This window comes from Tiliqua scincoides, chromosome 3 (assembly GCF_035046505.1).
Source record: "Tiliqua scincoides isolate rTilSci1 chromosome 3, rTilSci1.hap2, whole genome shotgun sequence".
In the NCBI taxonomy this organism is placed as follows: Eukaryota; Metazoa; Chordata; class Lepidosauria; order Squamata; family Scincidae; genus Tiliqua; species Tiliqua scincoides.
Window position 1 is genome coordinate 233,085,800 of NC_089823.1, and position 12,073 is coordinate 233,097,872.

Here is a 12,073-nt window from a genome sequence, read left to right on the forward strand (position 1 = left end):
TACAATAGTGTGTCTGCTTCTTTCACTACAGGCTGATGAAGCATATTACATTGGCCCAGCACCATCTCAGCAAAGCTACTTGGCCATGGAAAAGATCATTCAGGTGGCCAAAAAGTCAGCAGCTCAGGTATGATCAGCAGCTCAGGTGGCTGGGACTGTAACTCAACTGGCCACAACTACCTCTGTGGTGCTTATACATCATTGAAAGAGGTCACCTTGGAGCAAAGTCTGCCTGGCCTTCAAAATTGAGTTTCTGTTGGACGGACATGTCTTTAGCAGCAACTGAAGCTCTTGCAGGTATGGAGTTTTGTTCTACTACTGTTGAAGTAGCAGCCTATAGCTGCATCTGAGTCCTACATGCTACTTCAGCTTTGTGTTTTTCATTTTGAAAATTCCAGATGTCCTTTTGGAACCAAACCTAGGCCCCAGTTCTCATTGCTTTTGTTGCTCCTGATTTTTTCCCCAATATTCCCGAGTGGCTTGTCGGAACTAAATGGGGAGTGCTCCTTCCCACATGTGTTCTTCCCATAAGCGCGAATCAGTTGGAGAGGACCTGCTTCATATCCTATCCTTCAGTGAGGGTGCAGAGCAGTGTCTTCTCCATGGTGGCCCCTGCACTGTGGAATTTGCTTCTGTGTGAGATCTACCCAGCGCACTCTGGGCTGTCTTTTCGGGGCTAACCAAAAGCGTGTTAGTTTTTACAAGCCTTTTCATTTAGCTAAAATATTGTGTCTTCTTTTGATTGACATTCTGAGTGGTTTTGTTGGTTTAAACTTTTGCTGGTATTTTAGCTTTAGTTTTAGATTTTTAAAAACTTTTAGTGTGGATTGTATGTTCATTTATATTTTTAGCTATGTATTTGTTTCATAGGCATTTATTTCCATCTACTAAGGATTCAAATACATAGACTGGGAAAAGTTGTGTTTTTTTAATTGCTGATGGATCTCGCTAGGCTGAATAAACTCACCCAACTTTCTAGTTTCACCAACATGACTCAGCACTCTGGAAAGCAATTGTAAATATGCATATTCTTGTTACAGGAATATGGGGCATCATGCACTGTAAACACTTAACAAGACTGCGTTTCCCATGTTTAATTCTATGTGGGCTTTCTTAAGAAACTACGAGAAACCAGGGCACACTGTAGACTACCCACATAATGCAGTCCTAGTAGGCTGCATCCCCCAGAGAAAAGGTTGCTGTTTTTCAAGTCAAGTACAGCTTCTGAACAGGCTCCAGGGTCAGACCATTACATGTTACATCACCTTACGGCAGGCAAGTCTCATACCATATGTTATTGGTGTTCTCTATTTTAGGCTATCCATCCGGGCTATGGCTTCTTGTCAGAAAACACAGAGTTTGCAGAACTGTGCAACCAAGATGGAATCATTTTTATAGGTCCACCTTCATCTGCCATCTGAGATATGGGCATTAAGAGGTACCCAGTTTTGTTGCATGGCCATGTCTATTGTACCTAGTCGCTTAGTGGAAATGTTAAGCTTTACAGTGTATTTTGTATCCTGACTGTGAGTTTGAACTTTGTTTTGAAAATGCGTGCAGCAATTTACATAGAGCTAATTTTATAGGCTTTTCATAGGTCAGAGAATAATAAGAAAATGGAAAAATATGTTAAAACTGCATAGATAAGCATCATGTGCTGATCACACCTGGATTGGTTGTTTCCACACAAGAAAACTGTAAAATTTGAAACAATGCCACATTGCATGAGTAAAATGAAGCACATGCTTGTAGACCTTGAGGTGTGCAATAAAAGTTAATTAGTTAATCATTGCTAGTATAAAATAATATTCTTTTGAAGCACTTCCAAGGTCATCATGTCAGCTGCTGGAGTCCCTGTGGTTGAAGGTTACCATGGTGAAGATCAGTCTGACAGTTGCTTGCAAGAACAAGCCCAAAGAATCGGGTATCCGGTCATGATCAAAGCTGTTCGTGGAGGTGGAGGAAAGGTAGGGACAAAGAAATGTATTCTTTATCTGATATTCCTAAACAATATCACACTCCACAGTTTTGCTGCTCTGGTAAAGAAACACATAGAATGTGATCTCATTCTGCTAGTGCTACAACTCAAATCATGGTTTCATTCTGAACTTGCCTTTATTATCACTTAAGGCACCAGTGTATGTTTGTCCTGTTTTTAGATCAGGGCACCAAGCATGAAGGATCTGGTTTTTCAAACTTCATCTTACTGTGTCTTCCATAAGGTCACAAGATACCTAAGGAGGTCAACTTAAAAACTGTAGTTGCCAGTTTGGGGTTTCTCCATAATTGTAGCAGATATATCCATATGATGTACTTGGGGACACTTTCACTGTGATGTTCTTAGCAGTAACTGATTTGAAGGTAGCCTGGACGGTGTTCCCTGTTAGTTTGATTTATAATGAGAAGGTTACTGAGATCTTAATTGTTTGCTTTTTTTCTCTCTATACTTATTTTCTTGTTTTTCCCCCCCCCCTAACAAATTGCTTTTTTCCTTTATGCTAGGGCATGAGTATTGCTCTGTCGGATAAAGAATTTCAGGAGCAACTGGAATCAGCCAGGAGAGAAGCAAAAAAATCTTTCAATGATGATGCCATGTTGATAGAGAAATTTGTAGATAAACCAAGGTGACAAGAACATCAGTGTATCTGTAATCTTTTTAGGAGTTGTGCAGGAAATGGGGGAGTAAGGCTGTCAGTGTTTACCCACTCAGCTATGATCCTCAGCTAGTCAAGGGTACACCTTCTCAGGGCTTCTCTGGCCATGTACAGAAGGTTCCCAACTTACAGACATTCACATTAAGGACATCTGACTTATGAATAGGCTCAGTCAGAGCTTTGATGTAAGTGCCCCTAACACAACAGAAACTGTTTGGAGGCAACCCAAGCAGTTCAGTAACTTTGAAAATCTGAGGGTTCCTGGGTGCAGAAGGGAGGGAGGAGATGAAGGAAGCAGTCAGTGTGGAGCGATCACTCCACTTTCACTTGTGAAGCTTCGGGGAGCCCTGCGGACAGCCACGCAGGGCTCCCTGCACCCCCGGGAGGCTGCAGGAGGCTCTGGTAAGTGTACCCAAGCCCCTGCATCCCCCCTGAGCAGCGCGATGCTGGGGATCGTGCCGCTGCCTCCTCCTGTAGCAGCGCAAGATGCTGCTCTGGGGAGCACCCAAGGCTTTTGAGGGCCTTGGTGCTTGGTGGGAGACACACAAGACTATATTTTGTGGCCTGATGGGAGAGTGCTAAAAGCAGAAGCACTCTGAGGGTTTGAAAGTTAGATCTTGAGGCAGCAAAGCGTTAGAGCAATGAATAAAACAACAGACAAGTATAGTAGTGAGATGCAGAAGGAAGGCCAGATGCAGAAGAAGAGCTCTGGGATTCAGCCTTCTCTGCCTTTCATTCCTTCTCATACAATTCACAACAGGCTGGGGTTTTCCATTCTCTGATCTTGTTTACAATACTAAACCATGAGTCAACAGTCTACGTAACAGGGAAATTTCCAAGAGGATGATGAGACTCACACTGGCTGTAACCTTCTAGCTTAACCACAAACACATTCCTAGATATGATTCTTTATAACATTGCCTTGTTGACAGGCTACAAAGCTTCAGACCTAGCATGTCACCAAGGCCGCGCCGAGTTTGCTCTTGCGCATGTGCAATGTGTGCTTTGCTTCATTGCCAACATACCAAGGGTAAGGCTTGTGCCTGTGTAGATAGCCACTACATCCTCCCTGGCTACCCCCGCCCTTAAGGGGAAACAGGCCAGGGCCCACAGGCTGGGGTGTTGTGACGCCCCAGTCTGAAAAGCCCTGATGTACTGTAAGATAAAAAGTGGGCCCTGAAAGGAGGCAACTCAGAATAATAAAACAAAGCCACATTTTACCATCACGAAGCAGGAAAGGAGGAAGGTGAGGGTTAAAGCTGAGTTTGATCGAAGCACCCTACAGCTGGCATCTACTCTCTTTAGAGAGCAAACACTGAGAAAAACTTTACAGTCTCAGAACGCGAGCCCGGGATTTTCTGGTCAGAAGTAAGTCCCAATATATTCCGTAGGGCTTACTGTTAGGAAAGTGTGCATAGGATTGCAGCCTAAATCTTACAGTGTAATTATGATTAATGTGACTAAAATTAAGGCCAGAGGAACATGATAGCGCTGTTCTGTGTTGTAATTGCTTTGGCCCAGTGTGTACCCAGGAGTCTTGCTTTTGCTCATAGGCAAGTCTTTGTCATTACACTGGCTCCCCAAGTGAAAGATGCTTGTGTTGGTGCTTTCACACAGGCTCAGTGCACTTTGGTGGTGGTTTCGCACAGACACGATAATGCTGGAGCAACAAGAACTGGATGTTTTGACTTAAGTACAGATCTCTGGGACCTGACCTGTACTTAAGTAGGGGCTTAGTGTAACAGGTTGTGTACATCAGTAGGCCTTGTGTCATACATGTTTTGTTTTTTCAATCCAAAACAGGCACGTAGAAGTCCAGGTATTTGGTGATCAACATGGCAATGCAGTCTATTTGTTTGAAAGAGATTGTAGTGTACAAAGAAGACACCAGAAAATTATTGAGGAAGCTCCAGGGGTAAGTGGCCCGTTTCAGAGGACAGGGACTCTCTGGGCAGTCACGTTGTCTGCCCAGCGTCCCAGAAGGCCACATGCCAGGACATCTGGGCAGACATGACTACCCAGAGCGTTCCTATTCCCCAATTAAGGGGGACTGTGTGGCTCCTGGGTGGAACTGAAAGGTCCATCACTTGGTGAGTGGATCTGGCCCCCGGGTCGGGGTTCACGTGGTGCTGGTGTAAAGTTATACTAATTTCAAAGACTTCAGAATATACAGGTTATACATGCACACACATACCACTCTAGCATGCCATCTAGCCTAGTATTCTGTCTTCAGGCAGTGCTCAGTATTTCCTTCCTTTTTCTGAAACATCAGGGAGAGCTATTTGTTCTAACCTGATGGGGTCTACCTCTTGAGAACTGCCCTATCAGTGGCATTTCCTGGCATCTAAACAAGTCTAAAATGTACTTATAGAAGTACTTGATTTCACCATGGCAGGGATGTTCAGCGATTGTGGTCTGGGGCAGATCACCGTGTAAGCTCGGCCTTATCTTTAGATATCCACTTAAACTATTTGTTTATCACCCTTTGGATATCACCCTTTGGTTCAGCTCCAGAACCGCTTCCAGAATGCTTATGCATTTGTTTTATTTATTGAGTTTTACAGTCTTTTAAAACAAAGCAATTAATAAAACAGTAGCGCAGCCAATAAATGACAGTTAAATACTATCTACCCTGGAAAATCGGATATAAAAACTTATTTTTTGAATGTGGTTCTGTGGGACTACTGACACTGCCAAAATCCCCCAGAGTGTGTGTGTGTGAGGGGAATAAAAAAGACTTAATCTAGGGCATATTTTGTGTAAATCTTAAAGTAGCAGTGTTGGCTCCCAGTCTGTTTGGGGACACAGTTCAAAATACTAATTTAACTAAAGTTTACTTTTATTTAGTATGTAAGTTTACTTAAAGTAAACTAGTAAATATTTTAAGTTTAAAGTATTTTTAATACTAATTCAAATACTATAAATTTTGAAAGCCCTGAACAGCTTGGGATCTCTCACATGAACCACCTGAATATTAAGATTATCCTTGGACGATCCCCTCTAGGATTCCTTGCCTTTGTGGTGAAGCAGATGGTGATGGGGAGAGGCCTTTAGGGTTGTGGTGTCCTAGCATTGAAATGGTCTTCCCAATGAGGCTCAGCTGGTGCTGATACCTTTTTGGCATTGCATAAAGAACTTGTAGATGATCTGCACCAAGGACTTGACAGGGAGAGTACATCCACTTGGACCTCTTGGTGGCTTTCAGTATCAGCGACTGTGGTCTCCTTCTGGGCCAGTTGACTGGGTTGGGGCTTGGAGGCTGACAGCCCAATCCTATCCACATTTTCCTGGGAGTAAGCCCTATTGACTCTAATGGAACTTACTTCTGAGTAGACATGCCTAGGATTGGGCTGTTACTGTGTTAGTTGCCTTGAGCATCCCACTTTTAGGGGAGGAAAGATGGGATATAAATATTTTAAATAAATGTAACATTATTTCAAACCTTCTTAGCCAGGGATTAAACCTGAAGTGAGAAGGAAACTTGGAGAAGCAGCTGTGAGGGCAGCTAAAGCCGTGAACTATGTTGGAGCAGGTATTGCAAACTTTGGTTACTTCTGATGCTGTGTTCAGATTTCTGTGAAAGAGAGGACTGGAGCCAGGGGAGGATTAGATCAGGACCATGCAGCTGGAGGAGGGTTTCCCACATAACATTTGCCTGATATGAATTAAATCCCCCTGCAAGCTATTGTTTGCCCTTTTGAGGCAAGCAGCAACTTGAGGGGCATTGACACCAGGAAAACAGTCCAAGAGAAAAGCTACATGCACCACCTCTCATAACATTGCAGTCCCAGTCCTTTTCAGCCCCACCCTAGCTAGGATTTACAAAAGATCTGATTGTGGCTTTCTAACATTTTGTCATGTTTAGCGCTTCGGCATGAGTGTTGCCCAAAAATGATAGGCAGTGTGAGGAAATTAACTGATTTTAGTTCCACCTTGAGTGGAAAAAAATTGTTTCATCAGCAAACACAACTTTTAAAATCAGTCACTTCCGACTTCTGCATGTTGGTCTCAGTTTCCTTGAATGCCCCCTTTTCCTAACCAGAGTGGCACCACCACTAACTGAAGACTTTCCTGTACCCAGCTTCTCTGTTAATAGGCAAGCTGAAGAGCACAAAAAAAAGGTCCCAAGTGCCATACAGTAGTGATTGGAAACAGCTTCAAAAAAAATTAACACATCTGAATCACTTTTTAAGGTTATATAGTTAGAAAGAGAAATATTGGAACCAGGGTAGGGTCTGGCCATTCTGAAGGATCATCAAGCAGTTTCGTGATATTCTGAGGTGGTTTATTGAAAAAATTCAATTTGAATCCTGTGATAGGGATGCTGTAGGTTATGCTGGAATCCTGAGTTTTTCTGGGACTTGTTTAGACAAAGCATCCCCACATCTGTGGAATGTAATGTCCTCTAAATGTTTTAGGAACAGTGGAATTTATCATGGATAGTGAACATAATTTCTATTTCATGGAGATGAACACCAGGCTGCAAGTGGAGCACCCAGTTACAGAGATGGTCACGGGGACTGACCTTGTCGAGTGGCAGCTTCGGGTAAGGACTTATAAGGGGCAGAGGCCATCAGTTTGAATCTTGGGTGGCAAAACCCTTTGCTACCTGTGCAGAAAATCCAGTACCTGAAATATTGAATCTTCAGTCTTTTTGTCTGACCTGATTAGGAAGTGGACTGTAATTGAGAGGCTGTGGTGAGCTGCCTGCATGGTATACAGAGCTTATGCACCTGCACTGCTGCCTGTAGCCTGTCAGTGAAGCTCAGTACTGGTTGCATCTGGGTAGCTCTCGAGAGAGGTTCGGTTTAAAACTAGAAGAGCAAAAAGCTGGGCTTGAGATTGGAAGGTTTAGAGCAGTGCTTTTCAACCAGTGGTGCCAGATGCAGGGGAAAGCACTAGGATGCAGGTCTCTTGTTGTCTTGTGTGCTTCCTGAGGGATTTGATGGGCCACTGTGAGTCACAGGAAGCTGGACTAGTGGGGCCTGTAGCCTGAACCAGTGGGGCTCTTCTTATGTTCTTATGTACCACTAGCGATACCCCACAATGTTGCAAGTGGTCATTGGCCCTGCTGCTCTGGTGAGCACTCACCTGCCTGGTCCTCAATTGAAGTGGAGATGACTGATTGGCAAAGTAAACCAGCAAGTATGATGTGACCGCACAGTTGCATTAAGGTTGGGACTTTGCTCTGCATCTTCCTTCCCCAAATCATGCTTCTTCTGAAGGATCAGGTACTTTGCCCATTCCTGGGCAGAACTGTTTTCCTTGATGGCATAGGTGGTACACCACAAAAGTGATACCCACAAAAGGTGACACTTAGAAAACAGACACTTGGAAAAATAGATAGATTGAAAAGCCCTGGTCTCTTAAACAGAAGATGTGATCAATATGATTCACTGTGGGAATGGTTTTCAACATTGTAAGTTTATTTGGTGAGCTGAAATGTGCTCTTCTAGGAACAGAGAACCTCAAGCCATTATGTAAAGACTAGCCAGTATATTCAGGATTTTTCTCTATTTATATATATTTTTTTAACCAGTGATACCTCGATATCATAAAGATGGCACTCTGGATCCCAGGAAATAAGCAGAACTGCTTTTCTTTACAGGTTGCTGCAGGAGAGAGGATCCCTTTAACGCAGGAAGACATTTTGCTCAAGGGGCATGCATTTGAAGCTAGGATCTATGCTGAGGATCCCAACAACAACTTCATGCCAGGAGCTGGTCCCTTGTTGCATTTGTCCACACCGCCTGCCGACAGCTGCACTCGGATTGAAACTGGGGTAAGACAAGGTAAAACCAAAACTCGGCATTACAAATATGTATGAGGAATACTGTTTTAGGATTTCATATACTACACAGAAGATTCTTTTTAAAGTAGTTTTAGGAAGCATTTGGTTCTGGAAAAACCCTAGACATGTCTATTGATAAATCTCTATTTGAAGTTCTCTTTAGAAATTTATCTGTATATGTATTGAATTCCTTCTGTCTCATCCATTGTATCTGGGATTTGGCATAAGGAATGCTTTTGGAATAGAATTGTGATACTAGAAGAGACCTGAACTCCGTTGCATGGCAACCCCCAAATAGTAATAATAATAATAATAATAATAAACTTTATTTATATCCCGCCCTTCTCCCCGAAAGGGACCCAGGGCGGCTTACAACATGTTAAAAACAGATTCAAAACATAATTTAACAGCGAATAAAAACATATTAAAACACATTAACAGATACCATAAAAACAGTAGTCAGATAAAAAGTCAGATAAAAAGAGCAAAACACAGCAAATCATAGAGGAATCAGGCCTGTAAAAATACTAAAAGATATAAAAAAGATGTTTAAAAGGCCATGAACTCAGAAGGCTTGTTTAAACAAAAAGGTCTTCAGGCCTCGCCGAAAAGTCTCAAGAGAGGGAGCCATTCTCAAGTCAAGGGGAAGGGAGTTCCATAACGTTGGTGCCACTACTGAGAAGGCCCTATTTCTTGCCGCTGCCCCACATACCTCCTTAGGCGGCGGCACTTGTAAAAAGGCCTTCTCTGATGACCTAAGAGGACAAGCTGGATTGTACGGAAGTAGGCGATCTCTGAGATACCCTGGCCCAGAGCAGTATAGGGCTTTAAAGGTCAAAACCAGCACCTTGAATTGGGCCCAGAAATGAATGGGCAGCCAATGCAGCCCCCGGAGAAGCGGGCTGACAGAGTCAAACCGCCTACCTCCAGTGACCACACGGGCCGCCACATTCTGCACTAATTGCAGTTTCGGAACCGTCTTCAGGGGCAGCCCCACATAAAGCGCGTTACAATAATAACGCTTTAATAATCCTACAAATCTACTGTAGGATTCCTTATAAACTGGTGACTAGATGCTGGAGACAATCTCAATCATATTCTGTTGGTGAGCTTTCCAGGGGCATCTAGTGATCCATTTTTGGAGACAGAGCACTAGGCTACATGGACATTTTGGTTTTATCCAACAAGGCAATTCTGCATTCTTACTGGCTTTCCCCTCCATATTAATCTGTATAGCTGTATTGTCACAGCATGGCACCAAATATCTTTTTATGGTTATGTGAGGCCTCCCTGTGGGGGGAGGGGAGGGGAGGGCCCGCCCTCCCTTTCTGAGGGGGAACCCCTTGTGGAGGCTTCAGAACAGTTCACCAGAAGAAGGGGGGTTGTGCCACCCGGTTCCCCCTCTTTGGGTTGGCAACATTTGCCAGTCAGGAGCAGGGGCTGCTAGCAGCAGATCCTCCTGGCTGCTCTTCTGACTCCCAACTGCCTGGTCATCCCTGGCCTCCAGGTTTATGTAGGGCAGACCCCTCCCCCTTCCCTCACAGGGATGGTACAAAAAGGGCCTGTCTCTGGGACTGCCCTCCCCTGGGATTACCACAACTCCTCCTCTTCCTCTCTCTGTTCCCCTCCCACCTTCTCTCACCTGGAGCTGCCAGGGTTGTTCCTGAGAGGGCTGGGAAGGCTGCTGCCTCTGCTCTGGTCCCTGCCTTTGGGGTTGGGCTGGCCCTGTAGCTCTGCAGATGACATCGGGAGGTCCAGTTGTGGTCCCCCGATGTCATAGCCAGGTGCCCTGACTGGTAAGGCAGGTCCTGGCTGACTGGGCGAGGGAGTGCTCCCCTTTTCCCCCGAGGCAGGGGAGGGGCGATTGCCCAGCAGCTGTATGACCTGCGTCCTGTCTCCTCCTCCCTCCTCCAAGGCAGAGGGAGAAGCGGGGGGTTCAGTGCGCCGTGTCCCTCTGCTGCAGTTTGCCGCCTACAGGAGTGCCCAGGCAGCCTATGGGGAGGTGGCCCCATGTTCTACCGGCTTCCTCCCTGATCCTCTGGCCCAGAAGCCTTCTCCCTGGGTAAGCTGGGGACTTGTGGGAAGAGGGGAACCCCGACAGGTTACTCTGCTGAGATGGTTGCAGTGGCAAATGTGGTGGACTAACAGCCCAATCCTGTCCTTTCTCCCCCTTGCAGGTGCAGCTGTGACAAAGACAGGTGCATTGTATCCAGAGTGTGTGTGGGGTGTGCAATTGAAAGGCTTTTAAAGGGGATTTAAATCCCTTTATGACTCCATAAGCTGCCTGCTCTGCAGTTGGTCTCCTCAGACCTACACCAGCTATTTCTCTGGCAAAAGTTCAAGGAGAGAAAGGATCCGGCATGTGCTGTCGTCACCAGACCCACTCCCTCCATGGTGTCCTCCACCCCTTTCCAGCACTCCTGCTGACTTACTTGTTTCAGTGGGTGGCCAGCGTTTTGGCAGCACACATGGGAATGCTCTGCCCTTCTTGCCAGCGCTACTCAGCGTGCTGCTGGAGTTAACTTTTTGGCCGTTTTGCAACAGACGCTGCCAGTGGAACATGCGTTCTACTGGTGGTGGAGCCCAATAGGATTGGGCCGTAAGCTCTGCTTATGGTCCCCAAGAACCAAGGAAAATAAATTTCTTTGGTCTGTCTGATAGTGTCAAAATGGGAAGGGCTTTGCATTGGTTTTTGATGAGCTGGTTAGTTTGCTGCTTCCCTAGACCAGGTTGTTCACACCTGAACAAAAGGACAAGGATGGATGGGGTGTGTGTGTGTTGCTAATGCTGGCAACAAGTTCTAATTATTTTTCATAAATTCCTAATGCAGGAGATGAGGTTTCTATTTACTATGACCCAATGATTGCTAAACTGGTTGTCTGGGCAGAGGATCGTGAAGCTGCGTTGAGGAGACTAAGATACTGCCTTCAACAGTATAATGTAAGTATAAGAAGTCTAGCAGGATTTGAGTCTGTCTAATGGAGAGTACACAGTAAGTAAATGCTATTGCAAATGTTTTTCAGTGTCTGGCAGCCCAGTCCTAAGAGGCAACCCATTCCTGAGCTGCCCGGGGCACCCCTGCTCTGTGGCACCACGAGGGCTGCCACAGAATCCAGCGCCTTCCGCGCTACCGCGGGAGACACCTCGTGAGTAGGGGACATTCGTCCCCTTCCCCTGGGTAAGGGAGGCAGCCCCGCAGTGGGGCTACTCTCTTTACTGGTGCCCAAAGGGCACCGCTAAAGTAAAGGCACTCGTGTAAGGCACGCAGCCTGCACGAGCGCTTAGGATCCCGCGGTGCAGAGCTCCGCAGATCCTCCTCCCACCCACCCCCAGGCACACCTCTGGCACACCCCCCTCCCAGGCACGCCTCTGGCACGCCCCCTTCCCTGCTTCACGCTGGCCTCCCCCCTCCCTGGAACGCCCCCGTCCTTGCCGCATTTGCCGTTCCACAGCCCAGTGGTCGCAGGCACCGCCAAGCTGCGGAACGCAGGCACCCACCGGGCAGTGGCTCAGCACTGGCCGGAGCTGAGCCACCTCCGGTGGGAGCCTGGCGGTAAGCCCCACAAATGTGCCTTATGGCACATTTGCGACTATGGTCCATGCCATGGAGGTGCAGTGCAGACCACAG

At 46.0% G+C, this 12,073-nt stretch overlaps 1 pseudogene; it reads left to right on the plus strand.

Moving 5' to 3' along the window:
- LOC136645323 (methylcrotonoyl-CoA carboxylase subunit alpha, mitochondrial-like) overlaps window positions 1-12,073 on the plus strand; it is a 75,311-nt pseudogene that overhangs the window by 2,307 nt on the left and 60,931 nt on the right.